This window comes from Manis javanica, chromosome 9 (genome assembly GCF_040802235.1).
Source record: "Manis javanica isolate MJ-LG chromosome 9, MJ_LKY, whole genome shotgun sequence".
NCBI classification, from domain to species: domain Eukaryota; kingdom Metazoa; phylum Chordata; class Mammalia; order Pholidota; family Manidae; genus Manis; species Manis javanica.
In genome coordinates, this window is record NC_133164.1 from 29,939,085 (window position 1) to 29,960,351 (window position 21,267).

Sequence of the window (21,267 nt, forward strand, 5' to 3'; positions counted from 1 at the left end):
TTGTTGTTGTTTGTCTTTTGGATGGCAGCTATCCTTACTGGTGTGAGGTGATACCTCATTGTAGTTTTAATTTGCATTTCTCTGATAATTAGCGATGTGGAGCATCTTTTCATGTGTCTCTTGGCCATCTGTATTTCTTTTTTGGAGAACTGTCTGTTCAGTTCCTCTGCCCATTTTTTAATTGGGTTATTTGTTTTTTGTTTGTTGAGGCGTGTGAGCTCTTTATATATTCTGGACGTCAAGCCTTTATCAGATCTGTCATTTTCAAATATATTCTCCCATACTGTAGGGTTCCTTTTTGTTCTATTGATGGTGTCTTTCGCTGTACAGAAGCTTTTCAGCTTAATGTAGTCCCACTTGCTCATTTTTGCTGTTGTTTTCCTTGCCCGGGGAGATATGTTCAAGAAGAGATCACTCATGTTTATGTCTAAGAGGTTTTTGCCTATGTTTTTTTCCAAGAGTTTAATGGTTTCGTGACTTACATTCAGGTCTTTGATCCATTTTGAGTTTACCTTTGTATATGGAGTTAGACAATGGTCCAGTTTCATTCTCCTACATGTAGCTGTCCAGTTTTGCCAGCACCATCTGTTGAAGAGACTGTCATTTTGCCATTGTATGTCCATGGCTCCTTTATCAAATATTAATTGACCATATATGTTTGGGTTAATTTCTGGGGTCTCTAATCTGTTCCACTGGTCTGTGGCTCTGTTCTTGTGCCAGTACCAAATTGTCTTGATTACTATGGCTTTGTAGTAGAGCTTGAAGTTGGGGAGTGAGATCCCCCCTACTTTATTCTTCTTTTTCAGGATTGCTTTGGCTATTCGGGGTCTTTGGTGTTTCCATATGAATTTTTGAATTATTTGTTCCAATTCATTGAAGAATGTTGCTGGTAATTTGAGAGGGATTGCATCAAATTTGTATATTGCTTTCGGCAGGATGGCCATTTTGACGATATTAATTCTTCCTAGCCATGAGCATGGGATGAGTTTCCATTTATTAGTGTCCCCTTTAATTTCTCTTAAGAGTGACTTGTAGTTTTCAGAGTATAAGTCTTTCACTTCCTTGGTTAGGTTTATTCCTAGGTATTTTATTCTTTTTGATGCAATGGTGAATGGAATTGTTTTCCTGATTTCTCTTTCTATTGATTCGTTGTTAGTGTATAGGAAAGCTACAGATTTTTGTGTGTTGATTTTGTATCCTGCAACTTTGCTGTATTCCGATATCAGTTCTAGTAGTTTTGGAGTGGAGTCTTTAGGGTTTTTTATGTACAGTATCATATCATCTGCAAATAGTGACAGTTTAACTTCTTCTTTACCAATCTGGATTCCTTGTATTTCTTTGTTTTGTCTGATTGCCGTGGCTAGGACCTCCAGTACTATGTTAAATAACAGTGGGGAGAGTGGGCATCCCTGTCTGGTTCCCGATCTCAGTGGAAATGCTTTCAGCTTCTCGCTGTTCAGTATAATGCTGGCTGTGGGTTTATCATATATGGCCTTTATTATGTTGAGGTACTTGCCCTCTATTCCCATTTTGCTGAGAGTTTTTATCATGAATGGATGTTGAATTTTGTCAAATGCTTTTTCAGCATCTATGGAGATGATCATGTGGTTTTTGTCTTTCTTTTTGTTGATGTGGTGGATGATGTTGATGGATTTTCGAATGTTGTACCATCCTTGCATCCCTGGGATGAACCCCACTTGGTCATGGTGTATGATCCTTTTGATATACTGTTGAATTCTGTTTGCTAATATTTTATTGAGTATTTTTGCATCTACATTCATCAGGGATATTGGTCTGTAATTTTCTTTTTTGGTGGGGTCTTTTCCTGGTTTTGGTATTAGGGTGATGTTGGCTTCATAGAATGAGTTTGGGAGTATTCCCTCTTCTTCTATTTTGTGGAACACTTTAAGGAGAATGGGTATTATGTCTTCTCTGTGTGTCTGATAAAATTCCGAGGTAAATCTGTCCGGCCCCGGGGTTTTGTTCTTGGGTAGTTTTTTGATTACTGTTTCAATTTCTTTGCTTGTAATTGGTTTGTTTAACTTTTGTGTTTCTTCCTTGGTCAGTCTTGGGAGGTTGTATTTTTCTAGGAAGTTGTCCATTTCTTCTAGGTTTTCCAGCTTGTTGGCATATAGGTTTTCATAGTAGTCTTTAATAATTCTTTGTATTTCTGTGGAGTCTGTTGTGATTTTTCCATTCTCATTTCTGATTATGTTGATTTGTGTTGACTCTCTTTTTCTCTTAATAAGTTGGGCTAGAGGCTTATCTATTTTGTTTATTTTCTCAAAGAACCAGCTCTTGGTTTTGTTGATTTTTGCTATTGTTTTATTCTTCTCAATTTTGTTTATTTCTTCTCTGATCTTTATTATGTCCCTCCTTCTGCTGACTTTAGGCCTCATTTGTTCTTCTTTTTCCAGTTTTAATAGTTGTGATGTTAGACTATTCATTTGGGATTGTTCTTCCTTCTTCAAGTGTGCCTGGATTGCTATATACTTTCCTCTTAAGACTGCTTTCGCTGCATCCCACAGAAGTTGGGGCTTAGTGTTGTTGTTGTCATTTGTTTCTATATATTCCTTGATCTCTATTTTGATTTGTTCATTGATCCATTAATTATTTAGTAGCATGTTGTTAAGCCTCCATGTGTTTGTGAGCCTTTTTGTTTTCTTTGTAGAATTTATTTCTACTTTCATACCTTTGTGGTCTGAAAAATTGGTTGGTAGAATTTCAATATTGTGGAATTTACTGAGGCTCTTTTTGTGAGCTAGTATGTGGTCTATTCTGGAGAATGTTCCATGTGCACTTGAGAAGAATGTATATCCTGTTGCTTTTGGATGTAAAGTTCTATAGATGTCTATTAGGTCCATCTGTTCTAGTGTGTTGTTCAGTGCCTGTGTGTCTTTACTTATTTTCTGCCCGGTGGATCTATCCTTTGGGGTGAGTGGTGTGTTGAAGTCTCCTACAATGAATGCATTGCAGTCTATTTCCCTCTTTAGTTCTGTTAGTATTTGCTTCACATATGCTGGTGCTCCTGTATTGGGTGCATATATATTTAGAATGGTTATATCCTCTTGTTGGACTAAGCCCTTTATCATTATGTAGTGGCCTTCTTTATCTCTTGTTACTTTCTTTGTTTTGAAGTCTATTTTGTCTGATATTAGTACTGCAACCCCTGCTTTCTTCTCACTGTTGTTTGCCTGAAATATGTTTTTCCATCCCTTGACTTTTAGTCTATGCTTATCTTTGGGTTTAAGGTGAGTTTCTTGTAAGCAGCATATAGATGGGTCTTGCTTTTTTATCCATTCTATTACTCTATGTCTTTTGATTGGTGCATTAAGTCCATTTACATTTAGGGTGACTATTGAAAGATATGTACTTATTGCCATTGCAGGCTTTAGATTCGTGGTTACCAAAGGTTCAAGGTTAGCTTCTTTAGTATCTTACTGCCTAACTTAGCTCGCTTATTGAGCTGTTATATACACTGTCTGGAGAGTCTTTTCTTCTCTCCCTTCTTATTCCTCCTCCTCCATTCTTCATATGTTGTGTGTTTTGTTCTGTGCTCTTTTTAGGGGTGCTCCCATCTAGAGCAGTCCCTGTAGGATGCCCTGTAGAGGTGGTTTGTGGGAAGCAAATTCCCTCAGCTTTTGCTTGTCTGGGAATTGTTTGATCCCACCATCATATTTAAATGATAGTCGTGCTGGATACAGTATCCTTGGTTCAAGGCCCTTCTGTTTCATTGCATTAAGTATATCATGCCATTCTCTTCTGGCCTGTAGGGTTTCTGTTGAGAAGTCTGATGTTAGCCTGATTGGTTTTCCTTTATAGGTGACCTTTTTCTCTCTAGCTGCCTTTAAAACTCTTTCCTTGTCCTTGATCTTTGCCATTTTAATTATTATGTGTCTTGGTGTTGTCCTCCTTGGATCCTTTCTGTTGGGGGTTCTGTATAATTCCATGGTCTGTTCGATTATTTCCTCCCCCAGTTTGGGGAAGTTTTCAGCAATTATTTCTTCAAAGACACTTTCTATCCCTTTTCCTCTTTCTTCCTCTTCTGGTATCCCTATAATACGAATGTTTTTCCTTTTGTATTGGTCACATATTTCTCTTAGTGTTGTTTCATTCCTGGAGATCCTTTTATCTCTCTCTATGTCAGCTTCTATACGTTCCTGTTCTCTGGCTTCTATTCCTTCAATGGCCTCTTGCATCTTATCCATTCTGCTTATAAATCCTTCCAGGGATTGTTTCACTTCTGTGATCTCTTTCCTGACATCTGTGATCTCCTTCCGGACTTCATCCCACTGCTCTTGCATTTTTCTCTGCATCTCATCCCACTGCTCTTGCATTTTTCTCTGCATCTCATCCCATTGCTCTTGCATTTTTCTCTGCATCTCTGTCAGCATGTTCATGATTTTTATTTTGAATTCTTTTTCAGGAAGACTAGTTAGGTCTGTCTCCTTCTCAGGTGTTGTCTCTGTGATCTTTGTCTGCCTGTAGTTTTGCCTTTTCATGGTGATAGAGATAGTTTGCAGAGCTGGTACAAGTGACCGCTGGAAGAGCTTCCCTTCTTGTTGGTTTGTAGCCTTTTCCTGGGAGAATAGCGACCTCTAGTGGCTTGTGCTGGGCAGCTGCGCGCAGACAGGGCTTCTGCTTCCTGCCCAGTTGCTTTGGGGTTTATCTCCGCTGTTGCTGTGGGCTTGGCCTGGCTGGGGCTGTTCCTCCAAAATGGTGGAGCCCCGTTGGAGGGGGAGCAGCCAGGAGACTATTTATCTCCGTAAGGGGCCTCTGTGCTCCCTGCTGCCCAGGGGGTTAGAGTGCCCAGAGATCCCCAGATTCCCTGCTTCTGGTCTAAGTGACCTGTCCTGCCCCTTTAAGATTTCCAAAAAGCACTCTCCAAACCAAAACAACAGCAGCAACAATGAGAGAGGGAACAGAAAGAAAGAGAAAAAAAAAAGGAAAAAAAGGGGAAAAACAAGCGATTTTTTTTTTTTTTTTTTTTTGTCCTCAGGTGCCGGTCCCAGGCACCCGCTCACTGGTCCTGCTGCCCTGTCTCCCTAGCACCAGGGTCCCTGTCCTTTCAAGGCTTCCAAAAAGCACCCACCCACCGGTCCCTCAGGGAAGGAACGCTCAATATTCTTTGTCCTCAGGCACTGGTCCCACGCACCTGCTCACCAGTCCCGCCGCCCTGCCTCCCTAGCACCGGGGTCCCTGTCCTTTCAAGGCTTCCAAAAAGCACTCGGCAAAAAGAGAGAAAAAAAAGGGGAAAAACGCGCGATTTCTTCCGTCCTCAGGTGCTGGTCTCAGGCACCCACCCACCGGTCCCACAGGGAAAAATGCGGGATATTCTTTGTCCTCAGGTGCCGGTCCCAGGCACCCGCTCACCAGTCCCGCCGCCCTGCCTCCCTAGCACCGGGGTCCCTGTCCCTTTTAGGCTTCCAAAAAGCACTCACAGAAAAGAGAAAAAAAAAAGGGGAAAAACGCGCGATTTCCTCTGTTCTCAAGTGCCGGTCTCAGGCACCCGCCCACCGGTCCCGCAGGGAAAAACGGGGGATATTCTTTGTCCTCAGGCGCCGGTCCCAGCCACCCGCTCACCAGTCCCGCCACCGTGCCTCCCTAGCACTGGGGTCCCCGTCCCTTCAAGGCTTCCAAAAAGCGCTCGCCAAAAAGAGAGAAAAAAAAAAGGGGAAAAACGCGCGACCTCCTCCGTCCTCAGACACCGGTCTCAGGCACCCGCCCCCAGGTCTCGCAGGGAGAAACGCAGGATATTCTTTGTCCTCCGGCGCCGTTCCCAGGCACCTCCTCACCGGTCCCGCCACCCTGCCTCCCCAGCAACGGGGGCCCGTCCCTCTAAGGCTTCCAAAAAGCGCTCGCCAAAAAAAAAAAAAAAAAAAACCGCTCCGGTTTCTCTCCACCCGCCGGGAGCCGGGGGGAGGGGCGCTCGGGTCCCGCCGGGCTGGGGCTTGTATCTTACCCCCTTCACAAGGCGCTGGGTTCTTGCAGGTGTGGATGTGGTCTGGATGTTGTCCTGTGTCCTGTGGTCTCTATTTTAGGAAGATTTTTCTTTGTTATATTTTCATAGCTCTATGTGTTTTTGGGAGGAGATTTCCACTGCTCTACTCACGCCGCCATCTTGGCTCCGCCTCCTTGACGTCTTTTATGATCACTTACCTTATAAAAGCATGTTTTTCTACCTGCAGAATGGGAGGTCTATTTCCTAAATGCAAATGTAAACAAGAACTAGTATTTTAATGATTTTAAAGTGTCTTGAAAACAGAGTGCCATTTAATTGCTAATGATATGCTGTATGCTTTGAATATGTAACTCTTGATGGACTGGCGTGAAACAACTATATCTCCTTTCAGCACAATAATTTGAAAGCAGAATTAAGGAGAATAATATGCCTCATTTAGTTTGTTGGAGAATTTGAGCTAGACGGGGTTTGCATTACCTTATAATGTGAAGCAGCTTTCCAAGAAACCCAGAACAACTTAGGGAGACCCAGTTCTTTCCAGCGTTGATTGACCTTTTCTGCTCTGGTAAACAGGTCACTCAAAACCCTCAGCCCTTGAATGCTTACTTGTCTACCATTGAGGAACTGGTGGCAGTGTCATAAAGCTGTTACTTTAAATATTTCTATCTGAGGTAGATTCCCTACTCTCACAAAGCATATTAAACTAGTAAACATCTATAGCAATAAATGCCTTTGCTTTACCGACATTGCCAGGAAACTAGAAAAGTAAAAATGCTTGAACCTAAGAAGGAAGTGAAATTTGATGGGAGGATGAAGGGAGAGATGCTAGTTTTTACCTCCTCCCAGAGAGAAATTTCAAGTTAAACTGGGCTCTCCTGCTGCTTCCTCTCATTGCTTTTTTAAACCCCAAGTCTTGAGCTCCCTCCCTTCTGCCTTGCAGAAAGTCCAGGGCCAGATGAGGGACCTCATGAGAGTCCCCACCCTGGACGAGTTTCTGCTGAGCATGGCGTCTCTAATGCATTTCCCTGAATGTTTCTTAATACAGCAGTAAGCTTTTATAGCAAGAAGAGGTATTCAGTATTAAGTAGGCAGTTCCAAAGTCACTTCCTTTTGCATATCTATTAAATAACTCTACATGTGCAATTACCTCACAAAAGTGAGTCAAAATATTGCCAGTGTTGGTGGGGTCCACACAATTGAAAACATATGTGCCAAGGGAGAAAATTTCACATAACAGAGGCCTCGTAGAGTGTGTATGTGACTGGAAGGGGTGTTCTGGTGAGTGGTAGATGACTAATAGCCAGTCAGGCTGCTAAATTGTCTTCTTAAGGGGTAGTCCCTTCTAATACTAAGTTTCCATGTGAGTTTGGGGTAATGCTTAATTGCTTGTGATGGTCTTGGAAAGATTAAGCACTAGATCAGGAAAGATGATAAAAATAGTTGAAAGCAAAAGCAGGAATACCTTAGTACAGGAATATGTTGAATTAGGAAATTGGGTTCTATAGGTAAATGATGGAAAACCCTGCTAGCTCTTCAATTTAATCCTAGGGAGCTGTGTCTGCATTGCTCTCTACTACTTTGGATGACATCTGATCATTTCGGGGGCTTTGGAAATACATGGAAGCCGGGCAAGGAGAAACAGAAGGGAAACACTTTGTGGAGAAAAGCCCACCGAACAAGGTAGCAGTGTAACAGAAAAAGACCAAGGAGTCGGGGGCAAGGGTGAAGGTCCTTGGAGCAGACAGCAGTAGAGGCTCCTGGTTTCTGTCTCCTGGACCCCTGCAGACACTCTACTTCTTTTCAGCTTCTCCAACTGCTGACATTTGGAAACCAAAGCCAAGAGCAATATATCACAGTAGCTGCAGGCATGAGGCTGTTTCAAACCAACATTGATTTTTTTCCATCTTTAATCAAGTTGGAATGGCATGCCGTGAATATTTCTAGGGAGTAAATTTACTAGGGCTTTGAGATTAGCCCGACTTAGGCTTCCTGTGGAGGTTCGGTTTCATTCTGATCCTTGGTCAAAACAAAATAAAGCAGCACTGTATGCAATTCATAACCAAAATGAAGCATAGAACAAAGCAGACATTTCATCATAAGTTCTTTTAATAAAATTCCTGATGTTTGGTCCAGATCTGTTATCAGATGCTACACGTGGAGTTTGCCATTATATTGAAGAGGAGGACTAAGTAAAAGCTTCAAAATCAAACAAATAAACAAGGCCATATTTTCCTTCCATGAAAAAGCTGTACTACGATGGAACTGATTTTGGATGAGAACTGCGAGACCAGGTCCCTTGGACGGTTTCATGTTTGTCTTGTTGAGTCCTTCAGCTCCCCCTCATGCAAAGGGTAGTATTTCCCATAGAACAGTCTGTGCGCCCATACAGCGCCAGTGGTGACCTCTCTGTAGGCATATCCTAGCAGTTAATGACTGGCTAGTTTAAGGGCCCTTGGCTTTGCCTCGGGCTTTCGACTAGAGTCTCATTAACAGGCAGGAAATGTGTTTCTTTTCTGTTGCTTAGTTTTATCTCTTCTTAATAGAAGAGAAAGTACCTTGACTGAGGTAGATGACATTATATTTTCAGCATCTCATTTGTAAATAACCCTATTATGAAGTGATCCAGCTGGTGGTAAAAAGACACACACTTAATGGGCAACTCCTGGTGGACTAATGGTTTTGCTTGAAAAAACATCACACCTGCAAGACACATTGCTCTGGTTTTTGTTCTGAACATAATGAGCCTACGTTCAAGCAGAGATGCACATGAATCTCTCTGGGAATTATAAACCTTGAAATATACAAGAGAAAAAATTTAAACAGATCTAGCTCAATTTTATCCCTAGAGACTAACATTATACTTTAGTATGATGGGAATCATTCTTTCCTAAGGCTTAGTAATTTCCAGGTGGAAGGTAGAGCCATTTTTTATATGCAATGTAATATCCCTTTAAGATTTTACACTTGGTCTATACAATTTAGGAATGTACTGTGGGAATATGGCCATTGTTGTGTTCAGTGTGTTCTTTCTTCTGACAATGGAAAAATATATCTAATACAGTAGTTTATGATATTCCTCAAAATTTGGTTCCTGTTTAACTTGATGGCCTAATGTCTTATGTTTATTTACTGTATTTGAACAAACATTTAGCAGCATACTTGGCCTCTACCTGCTAGATTCCAGTAACGCCCTCCCTGCCAAGTGTGGCAGCTAAAAATGTGCCTAGATATTACCAAATGCCTGGAAAGGAAAACCACCTGTGGTTAAGAGCTACTGTTTTATTTGGTGCTCATTCCAATACACCATAGATGTATGTTCTTCGGTCAGTTTGTTAGAGCTGCTGTAACATAATATAGAGTGGGTGGCTTAAACAACAGAAACTTACTATCTTACCATTCTGGGATCTAGAAGTCCCAGATCGAGGGGTCAGCCAGGTTCTTTCTGAGGTTTGTGAGGGAAAAATTCGTTCTAGGCCTTTCTCCTTAGCATGTAGATAACCTGTCTTCTTTGTGTTTTTACATTGTCTTCTGTGTGTATTTGAGTGTTCAAATTTCCCCTTTTATGAGGATACCAGTTATATGGGATTTGAGCCCATCCTAATCTCATTTTAACCTGACCATCTCTGTAAAGATCCTATCTCTAAATAAGGTCACATTCTGAGACACTGGCAGGGGTAGTGGAGTTAGGACTTCAACATGTGAATTTGGTGAAGGGGAGGGGATACAATTCAACCTATAACAGTTCTAAAAAATGAAGTATCAAAAAAAATTTTTAATTCACTTATTTACCAATTTAATGCATATCTGCTTCCAAAGAGATACTGTGTGGCTAAAATAATGTGTAAACATAAAGAGCTCAATGGTACAGTTGAATATATATGCAAATGAATGTGAATTTCTTAAAATGTAGTAAGTGAAATATCTAGAAGTCAGTATAGATAATATAGAACAAATATATATGAGGACAGTTAAGTTGATAAGCAGGGAAGATAATTTTCATGTTAGAAAAAGCTAAAATTACCTTTAAAGGAGATTATAGATAGACCCATATTTAGAGTAATGCTAAAAGGTAAAACACAATTCCATTTCCATATCACTCAGCCATTTTGAAATAAAATGGTAATGGATAAAACATTTCACATGGGCATACGTTCCAAAATTTTTAGTTGACTTTAAAGAGCTTTTATACCTAAGCAGAAGTCACTGACACAAAAGGTTTCTTGGACTTTCATAGCATGGAAAAGGTTGGAGTTAAGCCCAAGAGAATTCTGCTAGATCAGAATATGTACTCAATGTGAAGCACAGAACGAAAAGGGAGTGGGATAGAGGTTGCAAGAGGACTAATCAGTGATTACATGAGGTACAAAATGAATTTCATGACCCCCCTAGAGAGCCTTTGGAAATCAACTTAGAGTCTAAAGAGGTAGTAGCCATATCACATGCAGTACACAGTTTTACACTGGGTTTTACAGTTTATGTAAGTGTGGTGCTTTGCTGATTTAAAAGACCCTGCTCAGATTATAATGACCCTGGGAGAATATTATGCAAACTACTTACTTTGATGTAGACCTGTGTTGATGGCCTCTTCGAGGAAATATACTGAATGGTTTGGGACTTGGGGAGTCTTTGTCTTGTTCTTTTTGGGTGTTTTTCTATTGGTTCACCTAATTGTCATTCACAGATGCATTTTCTACTCCTGATTCCACTGTAGCCCTTTTGACAAATATATTTTTCTTTATATCTTTGAAATATCACTCAGCTGCAGCTTAGAATTAGAAGCTATAAGGAGTACTGTTGAGTACCATAGAGCTATAACTTAAATCCACCTGTGACTCTGCCCAAATATTTTCAAAACGAAAGTTTTTCCTAATGTATCAAGGATAGAACAGGATTCAAATTCATGCATGATTCATACTTGTATTTAATCTGTTGGTGCACAATTATCCTTCTGTGGAATTTCTGGGTCTTCCCAAATCTAACTTTGTTTTGGATCCATTTGTATACCTCAGAGATTTCACTGTCTCCTCTATGGGGCCCACCAAGGTTACTTGTGTAAGGAATGTTAGAGTGGGTAAGTGCTATTGTGACTTCTTCAGAGCTGCCTCCATTCAGGTTGTATCTTGCTCCATCTTCATTTTCTCATGATTGATTTCTGTAGCTGTGTAGTCTACCTTTGTCTTACTTGAAATACTGATAAACTGCCTGTTTGATTTCTTACTCCTGGCTCTGTTTCCTGGAGGCTAGCCTTGTTTCTTCCTCTCTGCATGGAATTTTTAGGAGCACAGAATATGAAAAACGTCTGTTTGATTCAGCCTGTAGTCTATGACATTTGTGTGCTGACCTGATGATCCACGTTCCTATTGGGCCCTGCCTGTCATGGAATTTGGGAAGTCTGAGCCAAACGCCAGAAATTACTTCACTCCTTCATAGGAAACAAAAAGGCTCATAAAAATAGAGCATTACATCACCATCATATATGTTAACATGAAATTGAAAATTCACATTACTGTAACTATTGAAATAAAGATACTGTGCTTTATCAAAAGTGACTCAGGGATACAATAGAGAGATGGTAGCATGAGAAGTGAGGCAGAAACCTCCTCCCAAAACTACACATAATATGAAAATATAGAAAATACAACTAATCCTGAAAGAGTGACCAGAGGACTGCAGAACAGACTGCCTACATCTGGGGAAAAGAGAAGACCTCATGGAAAAGGGTAAATTGGCAAAGCCATGATCCAGCAGGATCCAAACCCTGCCCTAACCCTAGTCCACAGGTGGGGGGAAGAGAAATGGAATGGGGAGGGAGCAGAAGTCCAGGACTGCTGAATACCCAGGCCTGGAGATCTGCTCCAGGAGCATGAACCCACATTACATGGTGCTCTGGACATCAGTGGGGTTGGAAAGCAAAGACTGGCAGAATACTCAGAGAGACTGAGATTCCAGCCACGTGTGGAGAACAACTGACTCCACTGAGAAAACTCTACCAGGCAAGATTATCATTTAAATTTGAAGCAGGGATTAATCAGTTTCCAGATAAGCAAAAGTTGAGGGAATTTACCACCCACACTGTCTCTACACTGTATTTTAAAGGGACTGCTCTAGAGGGAAGTGCTCCTAAGGCTAAATAGCTGTCACCAGAGAAAATAAAACCACAGTAAAGGAAGTAGACCAATTAATTACTAAGAAATGTAAAATTAAATCAACTCACAAAGTTAGTCAAGGGATACACAAAGAGTACAGAATATGACACCTAATATACAAAGAGGAAGAAGAAGAAGGGGAAAAAAAACCCTCTTTAGAGTATGTTTGAAACCGCATAATAAGCAAGTTAACATGGACTGTCAGATAGCAAGGAAGCTGCCCTTGAACCTTTGGTAACCACAGATCTAAAGCCTACAATGGCAATAAGTACATATCTATTGATAATCACCCTAAATATAAATGGACAGATTGCACCAATCAAAAGACATAGAGTAACTGAATAGATAAAAAAACAATACCCATCTATATGCTGCCTACAAGAGATGCACTTCAAACCCAAAGACATATACAGACTAAAAGTGAAGGGATGGAAAAAGATATTTCATGCAACTAATAGGGAGGAATAAAGCAGGTGTTGTAGTACTTGTATTCGACAAAATAGACTTTAAAACAAAGTCACAAGAGACAAAGACAGACATTACATAATGATAAAGGGGTCAATCAAACATAAGCATATAACCATTATAAATATCTATGCACCCAACACAGGAGTACCTACATATGTGAAACAAATACTAACAAAATTGAAAGGGGAAATAGAATGCAATGTATTCATTCTAGGAGACTTCAACACTCCACTCACTCTGAAGGACAGATGAACCAGAAAGAAAGTAAGTAAGGAGATAGAGGCACTAAATAACATGTTAGAAGAGATGGAGTTAACAGACATCTATACAAAAAGCAGATACCACCCAAAAACAGCAGGATAAACATTCTTCTCAAGTCTACATGGAAGGTTTTCCAGAATAGATCACATACTAGGCCATGAAAAGAGCCTCAGTAAATTCAGAAAGACTGAAATTGTGCCAACCAGTTTCTCATACCACAAAGGTATGAAACCAGAAATAAATTATGCAAAGAAACAGAGCCCACACACACATGGAGGCTTAACAACATGCTCTTAAATAATCACTGGATCGATGAGCAAATAATAACATAGATTAAGCAATATATGGAGACAGATGGAAACAATTCAACAGTCCAAAAATCTGTGGGATGTAGTGAAGGCAGTTCTAAGAGGAAAGCATATTGCAATATAGGCTTACCTCAAGAAAGAACAGTCCCAAAGGAATAGTCTAAATTCACAATCAATGAAACTAGAAAAAGAAGAACAAATGAGGCCCAAAGTCAGTAGAAGGAGGGACATAATAAAGAAAAGATCAGAAATAAATAAAATTGAGATGAATGAAAGAATAGAAAGAATCAATTAAACCAGGCACTCATTCTTCAAGGAAATAAACAGAATAGATAAACCCCTAGACAGACTTCTCAGGAGAAAAAAGAGAGTGTACACACATAAACAGAATCAGAAATGAGAAAAGAAAAATTGCTATGGACACCATGGAAAAACAAAGAATTATTAGAGATACTATGAAAAATCATATGCTAAAAAATTGGATAACCTAGAAGAAATGGACAACTCTCAAGAAAAATGCAACCATCCAATACTGACTCAGGAAGAAACAGAAAATCTGAACAGACCAATTACCAGAAATGAAATTGAATCGGTAATTGAAAAACTATACAAGAACAAAACCCCTGGAAAAGATGGCTTCACCACAGAATTTTATCAGACATTTAGAGAAGACCTAATAATCATCTTCCTTAATGTTTTCCAAAAAGTAAAAGAGGAAGGAATACTTATAAACTCATTCTATGAGGCTGGCATCACTCAAACAACAAAAACAGGCAAAGACAGCACAGAAAAAGAAAATCACAGACCAATAGCCCTGATGAACATAGATGCAAAAATACTCAACAAAATATTACCAAAGTGAATTCAGAAACACATCAAAACATCATCTATCATGACCAAGTGGGACTTATTCCAGGGATACAATGGTGGTACAATATTAAAAAATCCATCAATATCATCCACTACAACAACAAAAAGGACAAAAATCACATGATCATCTCAATAGATGCTGGAAAAGCACTTGACAAAATTCAACATCCATTCATGAGAGTAACTCAACATAATGGGTATGGAGGGTATGTACCTCAAAATAATGAAGGCCATATATGAAAAATCCACAGCCAACATACTTAACAGCAGAAAGCTGTTCCTCTGAATTCAGGAACAAGACAAGGATGCCCACTTTTCCCACTTTTATTCAACATAGTACTGGAGGTCCTACCCACAGCAATCAGACAACACAAAGAAATTAAAGGCATCCAGATTGTAAGGAAAAATTTAAACTGTTTGCAGATAAAATGATATTGTATATTAAAAACCCTAAAGAATCCACAAAAAAATACTAGAATTAATAACTGAATTCAGCAAAGTTTCAGGATAAAAAATTAATACACAGAAATGTGTTGCATTCCTATATACTAACCATGAACTAACAAAGAGAAATCAGGAAAACAACTCCATTTATAATTGCATCAAAAAGAATAAAATACTTAGGAATAAACCTAACTGAGGAGGTAAAAGACCTATATCCTGAAAACTATAAGACAGTCATGAGAGAAATTAAAGAAGACACAAATAAATGGGAATCTATCCCATGCTCATGAATATAAAGAATTAATATTGTCAGAATGGCCATCCTGCCTAAAGCAATCTACAGATTCAATACAATCCCTGTCCAAATACCAATATCATTCTTCAACAAACTACAACAAATAGTTCTAAAATTCATATGGAATCACAAAAGGCCCCAAATAGCCAAAGCAATCCTTAGAAGGAAGAACAAAGCTGGGGGATTATGTTCCCTAACTTAAAGCTCTACTACAGAGCCACAGTAATCAAAACAATTTGGTACTGGCATAAGAACAGACTCAGATCAATGGAACAAAATAGATAGTCCAGATATAAACCCACACATATATGGCCAATTAGTATACGATAAAGGAGCCATGGATATACAATGGGAAGTGACTGCCTCTTCAACAACTGGTGTTGGCAAAACTGGACAGCTACATGTAAGAGAATGAAACTGGATGATTGTAAACTCGAAATGGATCAAAAACCTGAATGTAAGTCATGAAACCATAAAACTCATAGAAGAAAATGTAGTAAAAAATCTCTTGAATATAAGTATAAGCAACTTATTTCTGAACACATCTCCTCAGGCTAGGTAAACAAAAGCAAAAATGAACAAACAGGACTACATCAAACTAAAAAGCTTTTGTACAGCAAAGTACACCATCAGCAGAACAAAAAGGCATCCTACAGTGTGGGAGAACATATTTGTAAATGACTTACCCAATAAGGGTTTAATATCCAAAATATATAAAGAACTCTGACCACAACACCCAAAAAACAAATAACTTGATTAAAAAATGGGCAGAGGATCTGAAAGACACTTCTCCAAAGAAGAAATTCAAATGGCCAACAGACACATGAAAAGAAGCTCCACATCGCTAATCATCAGGGAAATGAAAATGAAGACTTTAATGAGATATTACTCACCAGTTAGGATGGCCAACATCCAAAAGACAAGCAACAACAAATGCTGGCAAGGATGCAGAGAAAGGGGAACCCTCCTACACTGCTGGTGGGAATGTAAATTGGTTCAACCATTGTGGAAAGCAATAGAGAGGTTCCTCAAAAAACTAAAAATAGAAATACCATCTGACCCAGTAATTCACTCCTAGGAATTTACCCAAAGAAAACAAGATCCTTGTTTAAAGAAGACATATGCACCCCTATGTTTATCACAGCACTATTTACAGTATCAAGATATGTAAGCAACTTAAATGTTCATCAATATATGAAAGAATAAAGAATAGGTGGTACATATACACATGGAATATTACTCAGCCATTAAAAGAAAACAAATCCTACCATTTGCAACAGCATGGATAGAGCTAGAGAGTATTATGCTGAGTGAAATAAGCCAGGTGGAGAAAGACAAATACCAAATGATTTCCTGATTTGTAGAGTATAACAATGAAGCAAAACTGAAGGAACAAAACAGCAGCAGACTCACAGGCTCCAAGAAGGGACCAGCAGTTACCAAAGAGAATGAGTTGGGGAGGGAGGGAGAAGTGGATTAAGGGGCACTGTAATTAGCAGTCACAATATAGGTAGGTCACAGGGAAGGCAGTATAGCACAGACAAGTAATGACTCTATAGCATCTGACCAAGCTGATGGACAGTGATTACAATGGGTTTTGACGGGGGGGGGGGGACTTGATAATATTGGTGAAGGTTAAAACCACAGTGTTCATCTGAAACCTTCATAAGATTGTATATCAAAGATTCCTTAACTTTAAAAAAAGTGACTCAGTAATTTTAAATTGTCTGTCTTAGTTTGGGCTGCTATAACAACAACAACAACAACAAAATACTATAGACTGAGTGGCTTAAAGAACCAACATTTGTGTCTCTCAGTTCTGGAGACTGGAAACCTAAGACCAGGGTGCTGCCTGGTTAGGGTCGCAGTGAAAGTCCTCTTGCTGGCTTGTAGATGGCTGCGTTTTTGCTCTGTCCTCAGATAGCAGAGAGAGAAAGGGCTCTGGTTTCTCCTCTTATGAGGAGTTAATGATGCCATGGAGCCTCTACCCTTGTCACTTTATCTAAATCTAATGACCTTTCGAGGCCCCACCCCCAAATACTTTCACACTAGGGAATAGGACTTTAACTTAGGCATTTAATCAGGCCAAAAGCATTCATAGCAGCGCCCTTGAAAGTTGCATTGCATCCTGAGTAAATTGGCCGTGTCAGGTACTTAATGAGTGACATTTCCAGTTTGATTGATTGCCTACTCAGCATTATCAATCCTTTGCTCCTGTAGAACCCTTCTAAATCTGAGGGATAAACTGGCTTACTGAGGGTCTAATCCAACCTTGTGTTTGGCAGAAAATTTTTGAGAAAAGAAAAAAAATTCCCAATGTTTAAAAACTATCTCATAAAAATCTAAATTTGAATCTCTTGAAAATTTTATAGCAATATTGGGCTGCTATTCTCACAATGCAGTTGGCTGGACTTATTCTCCATGGCATGTCACAGGTCCAGTTTTACTCATTTATGTTTCCTTCCTGGATATGCTGCTGATGTAGCATGATGTCCCCAACCAAGAGGGTAGCTGGCTGTGCTTGGTAAAAGTTACCACTTAGATTTAATTAAAACTGCATATTTTCATGTGCAGGGATATTGCATAAATATAATTTTGTTTTCATAGTTAATATCTTTTAATATTAAACTGATCCTGAATCTTACACCTCTGATCTCTTATCATTCTTTTATATGCTTTCAATATGCTTCTCATGTTATACAATTCCAGTGTACTATTACTGGCCATATCTTAACTTTTTAAAAAAGATCCCTGTTTTTTAGTGAAATGAAAATGCTACATCTCTTTCTACCTTTTCTTAAGCAAATACAAAAATCTAAGGTCTGTTTCGATATGGACATTCTACCTTCAGAGTTTCAGATTCAGAACTGTAAAATCACTGGACCTTTCAAGGCTTGTACTTAGAATTTTAGCCCATTATATGTGCCTTTAATTTGAAAGAAAATTGTATTTCCATTTTAAGTTATAATCTTAAATGCTTCAAGATCAACTTATTTACATTACCTATGGTACATGTATAGTAATAATAAACAAATAACTGAAGCATTAGATTAAAGATTGGGCTTTGGTAAATAGCAACTGGAAATATGAAAAGGAATATAGCATCTGCTCTTCCAGTTGCTACTCTTCAATTTGATTTAACACCAGAAAAACACATCTTAACCAACCTTGCCCAACTCACATTAACACTGAAATAAAGCTCACCTAATATATTTGATTTTCAGAGGAAAACATGCCATATTCAGTATTCGTAAACAGCCATAATCAGATTTTCTCTCATATTTCTAAGGAACTTTATGAAATAGATGGTTTCAGAAATGATGGAAATGGGGCAGAGGGGCAAGGCCCCGACAGAGATGGCACCCTCCTGGCCCACTGTTCCAGAAGTGCAGGGGAGCTGGGTAACTGGCCCACCATCATGCCCACCTGATATAGCCACAACCACTCCTGGCTTCCCCAAATAACTCTTTTTCTACCACACACTGTAATAACCTAGAATTTCAAACAGTAGTGAACAGGACCTGTTTCATCCCTGAGGCTTTTCTGAGGCAAAGAGGCAGTGCTTCCCACCATGACTGGGGTCTCTGCTCTGATGTCCCCCAGTTGCTGGATGAAACTGTACTTTGAGATAACTGCAGAAAGAGAGAGAGAGAGAGAAGCAAGAAGTGTGAGTGCTATAAATGTAAGAATTTGGAGTCTTTCTTTTCTCTCCGTGTGGAATACCTTCAAACTTGTGAAAGAGAACAATGGTGCTTGTGTGTGTGTGTGTGTGTGTGTGTGTGTGTGTGTGTGTATTCATTTCTAATAGAGATGTACTTGTCAGATGTGGTTCTAAATGTTGCCCTGCCTGGGAACACTACAGATGGATGACAGTGAAACCAAGAAATAGGGGCTTTCATTTTACATAAATCATTGTGTTAATTGGGGATCAGGTGGTGTATTTCTTGAAGTAAGCAAAGGGAAAATAGTATTTATAGAAGCTGTCAGTGCAGAATATGCACACTCTAGCTTTGACCCTGTGTAAAAAGAGCAGAGAGCCTATTTCAAGTTATATTAGAAAACTGAGCTCTTCCTGGACTAGCAGCTTGTCAAATCTGATGACCTCAACTATAAACTCGGAAGAAAAGTAGACTTTCTTTACTGATGAGTTCCCCACCCCCACCCCCAACATTCTTCCAACTATATTACAAACCTGGTTAAGGCTCTGGAATGTCCTTCTTGCTGTTGATTTGTTTTCTGAGTCCAATCGTAATATAATGGTTGTCTCTACATAGTTAGCTTTTGTTTTCCCAGTTGGAGTAAATAGCAATCAAGCTTGCTAAACTTTATCTTAATAAACACATTTAACTTAATGTTATTTCTATGTAGAACTGGCCCAATACTTAAGTTGCTTAGTTGTCCCAGGGCCTAAGATAAATGCTTTGGCCTTGGTAATTATTGTCCACACCGTCTGAATTTGTTATATAATTACTTGATATTCTGCTTCATTTTAACTGTTGAGACTTGGCCTTTGAACACTTGGCATTTTGCTCACAGGAAGGAATTTACAAATGCATTCCTCAGCTGATAAATGTAATAGCACATGACGGTGTGAATCCTAATTAGAGAATCACAGGTCTCTAGTACATTAGGGTCAAGAGCTTTCAAGTATCAGAGTAGTGTGTTTATCTCATTAGTATCTGCAGCTTTGGAATTGATTATTGCAATAACAGTTTTTTTTTAATTAGAGTAATTAAAATTTGTAGTGTTTCCTTTTTGTGTTGGGTAAATGTTAGTAGCTGTTGTGTTTTTAACTTTAAGTTGGTTTAAAATTAGTCTTTAGGATTGTGATTTTCTAAAATCTGTGGCTCTTCTTTGCAAATAAGCAGTTTTATAGGAAAGGCCAGAATACTTAACACAGATGTGACATTGTAGAAAGAGAAAAGTCAAGGTTTATTTTAAGTGAAAAATAAGCTTTGATGTAAACAGCTCCTTACCTCTGAAATTGTCTTTCTTTTTCTTTTAAGTGTGCTTATACTGCCCTTGATTTCTCTAACATTTTCCCTTCTGAGATGTAAAAGATTAAGTCAGTAAAGTATCTGGCTAAAACAATTTTCATATAGATTTACCTTGTGGTAGAAATACACATCTCTATCTCTATGTTTCTTTCTACTTATCACTTACCAAAAGGTATTTGATAGACCATTGCATACAGTAAACGTTTATGCAGGATACTATGGAGGAAAACAAAGCTCTATAAGTTCAGGAGAGCGGGGACTCTCTGGATGTTTGGAGACAAGAATGGGGAATGCTTAACAAATTCACACAGGTGATGCGTTAGAAGAACTTTGAGCAGAAAAATAAATAACAGTATTTGATTATAACCCACAGAATAAAATAAGTATCCATGAGACCATACTCAAATAAATAGAATGAATAGATGAATGGAGAGAAGAAATCTTTCTTAGAGAAGGATTATAAATAATATATGTAAATAACCCTCCTCCAGGAGGTGAAGCCTAATGTCTCTCCCCTCTAGTATGGGCTGGACTTAGTGTTTAATCTCCAAAGAATGCAGTATGGGAAAGAAAAAATACTGACTTTACAGTGGTAAAACCTAGAAGACCCCATCTTATCGAAGGGATCAAGGTTTATATCCTCAGCAATAAGTCATGTTAGTATCATGTATTTCTGGTATCTTATGATGAGACGATGTTTTAGTTCAGTCTGCTGTAACACATTACCATAGAATGAGTGGTCTAGACCACAGTTATATCTCAGTGTCCTGGAGGCTGGGGAATCTAAGAGCAAGATGCCAACAAATTGTGTCTGGTGAGAGCTCCCTCTCAGCTTCCCGGGTTTGCAGACAGCAGCCTTCCTGATGCCTCCTCACACGGCAGAGAGGTTATCTTTCTTCTATCTCTTCTTCTTTAGAGCTGTATTAGGTTCACAGTGAGTTTAAGAGGAAAATACAGGGATTTCCCCTATATCCCTTCCCTCAAAAATACATAGCTGCATTTTCAACACCCCCGCCAGAGTGGTACAGTTGTTACAAATGATGGACCTATCCTGACACATCATTATCACCCAAAGTCCATAGTTTACATTAGCATTCACTGTTGGTATTGTACATTCTATGGGTTTGGACAAATGTATAATGACATGTATCTACCACTGTAGAAACATACAGAATAATTTTGCCACCCTGAAAATCCCCTTCATGAGGGCTTCACCATCATGACCTCATCACAGCCCAAAGACCCCACTTCCTAATACTACAACACTGGGTTTGGGGCTTTAACATATGAATTTGGGGGGTGGTGGTGCAAACATTCAGTCCATAGAAGAAGGGCACCTTACCTCTGTGGTATTTTTCCCACATGGTCACTGTTATGAGAAAGCAACAGACAATTCAAATTAAAGGAAAAAATACCTGGCCAATATTCTTAAGACTCTCAAGATTATACAAAGCAAGAAAGACTGAGAAACTTTCACAGATTAGACTAAGGAGACCTGACTAAATGCCACATGGGA

At 39.2% G+C, this 21,267-nt stretch overlaps 1 long non-coding RNA gene across 1 annotated transcript in view; it reads right to left on the reverse strand.

Annotated features, from left to right (window-relative positions):
* LOC140843507 (uncharacterized) overlaps positions 1-19,141 on the reverse strand; it is a 69,481-nt gene extending 50,340 nt beyond the window's left edge. The window contains exon 1 of the long non-coding RNA XR_012121341.1: positions 18,947-19,141. This is a non-coding gene — a long non-coding RNA (uncharacterized lncRNA). The remainder of the gene's footprint in view (positions 1-18,946) is intronic.
* Positions 19,142-21,267: the final 2,126 nt, after the last annotated feature.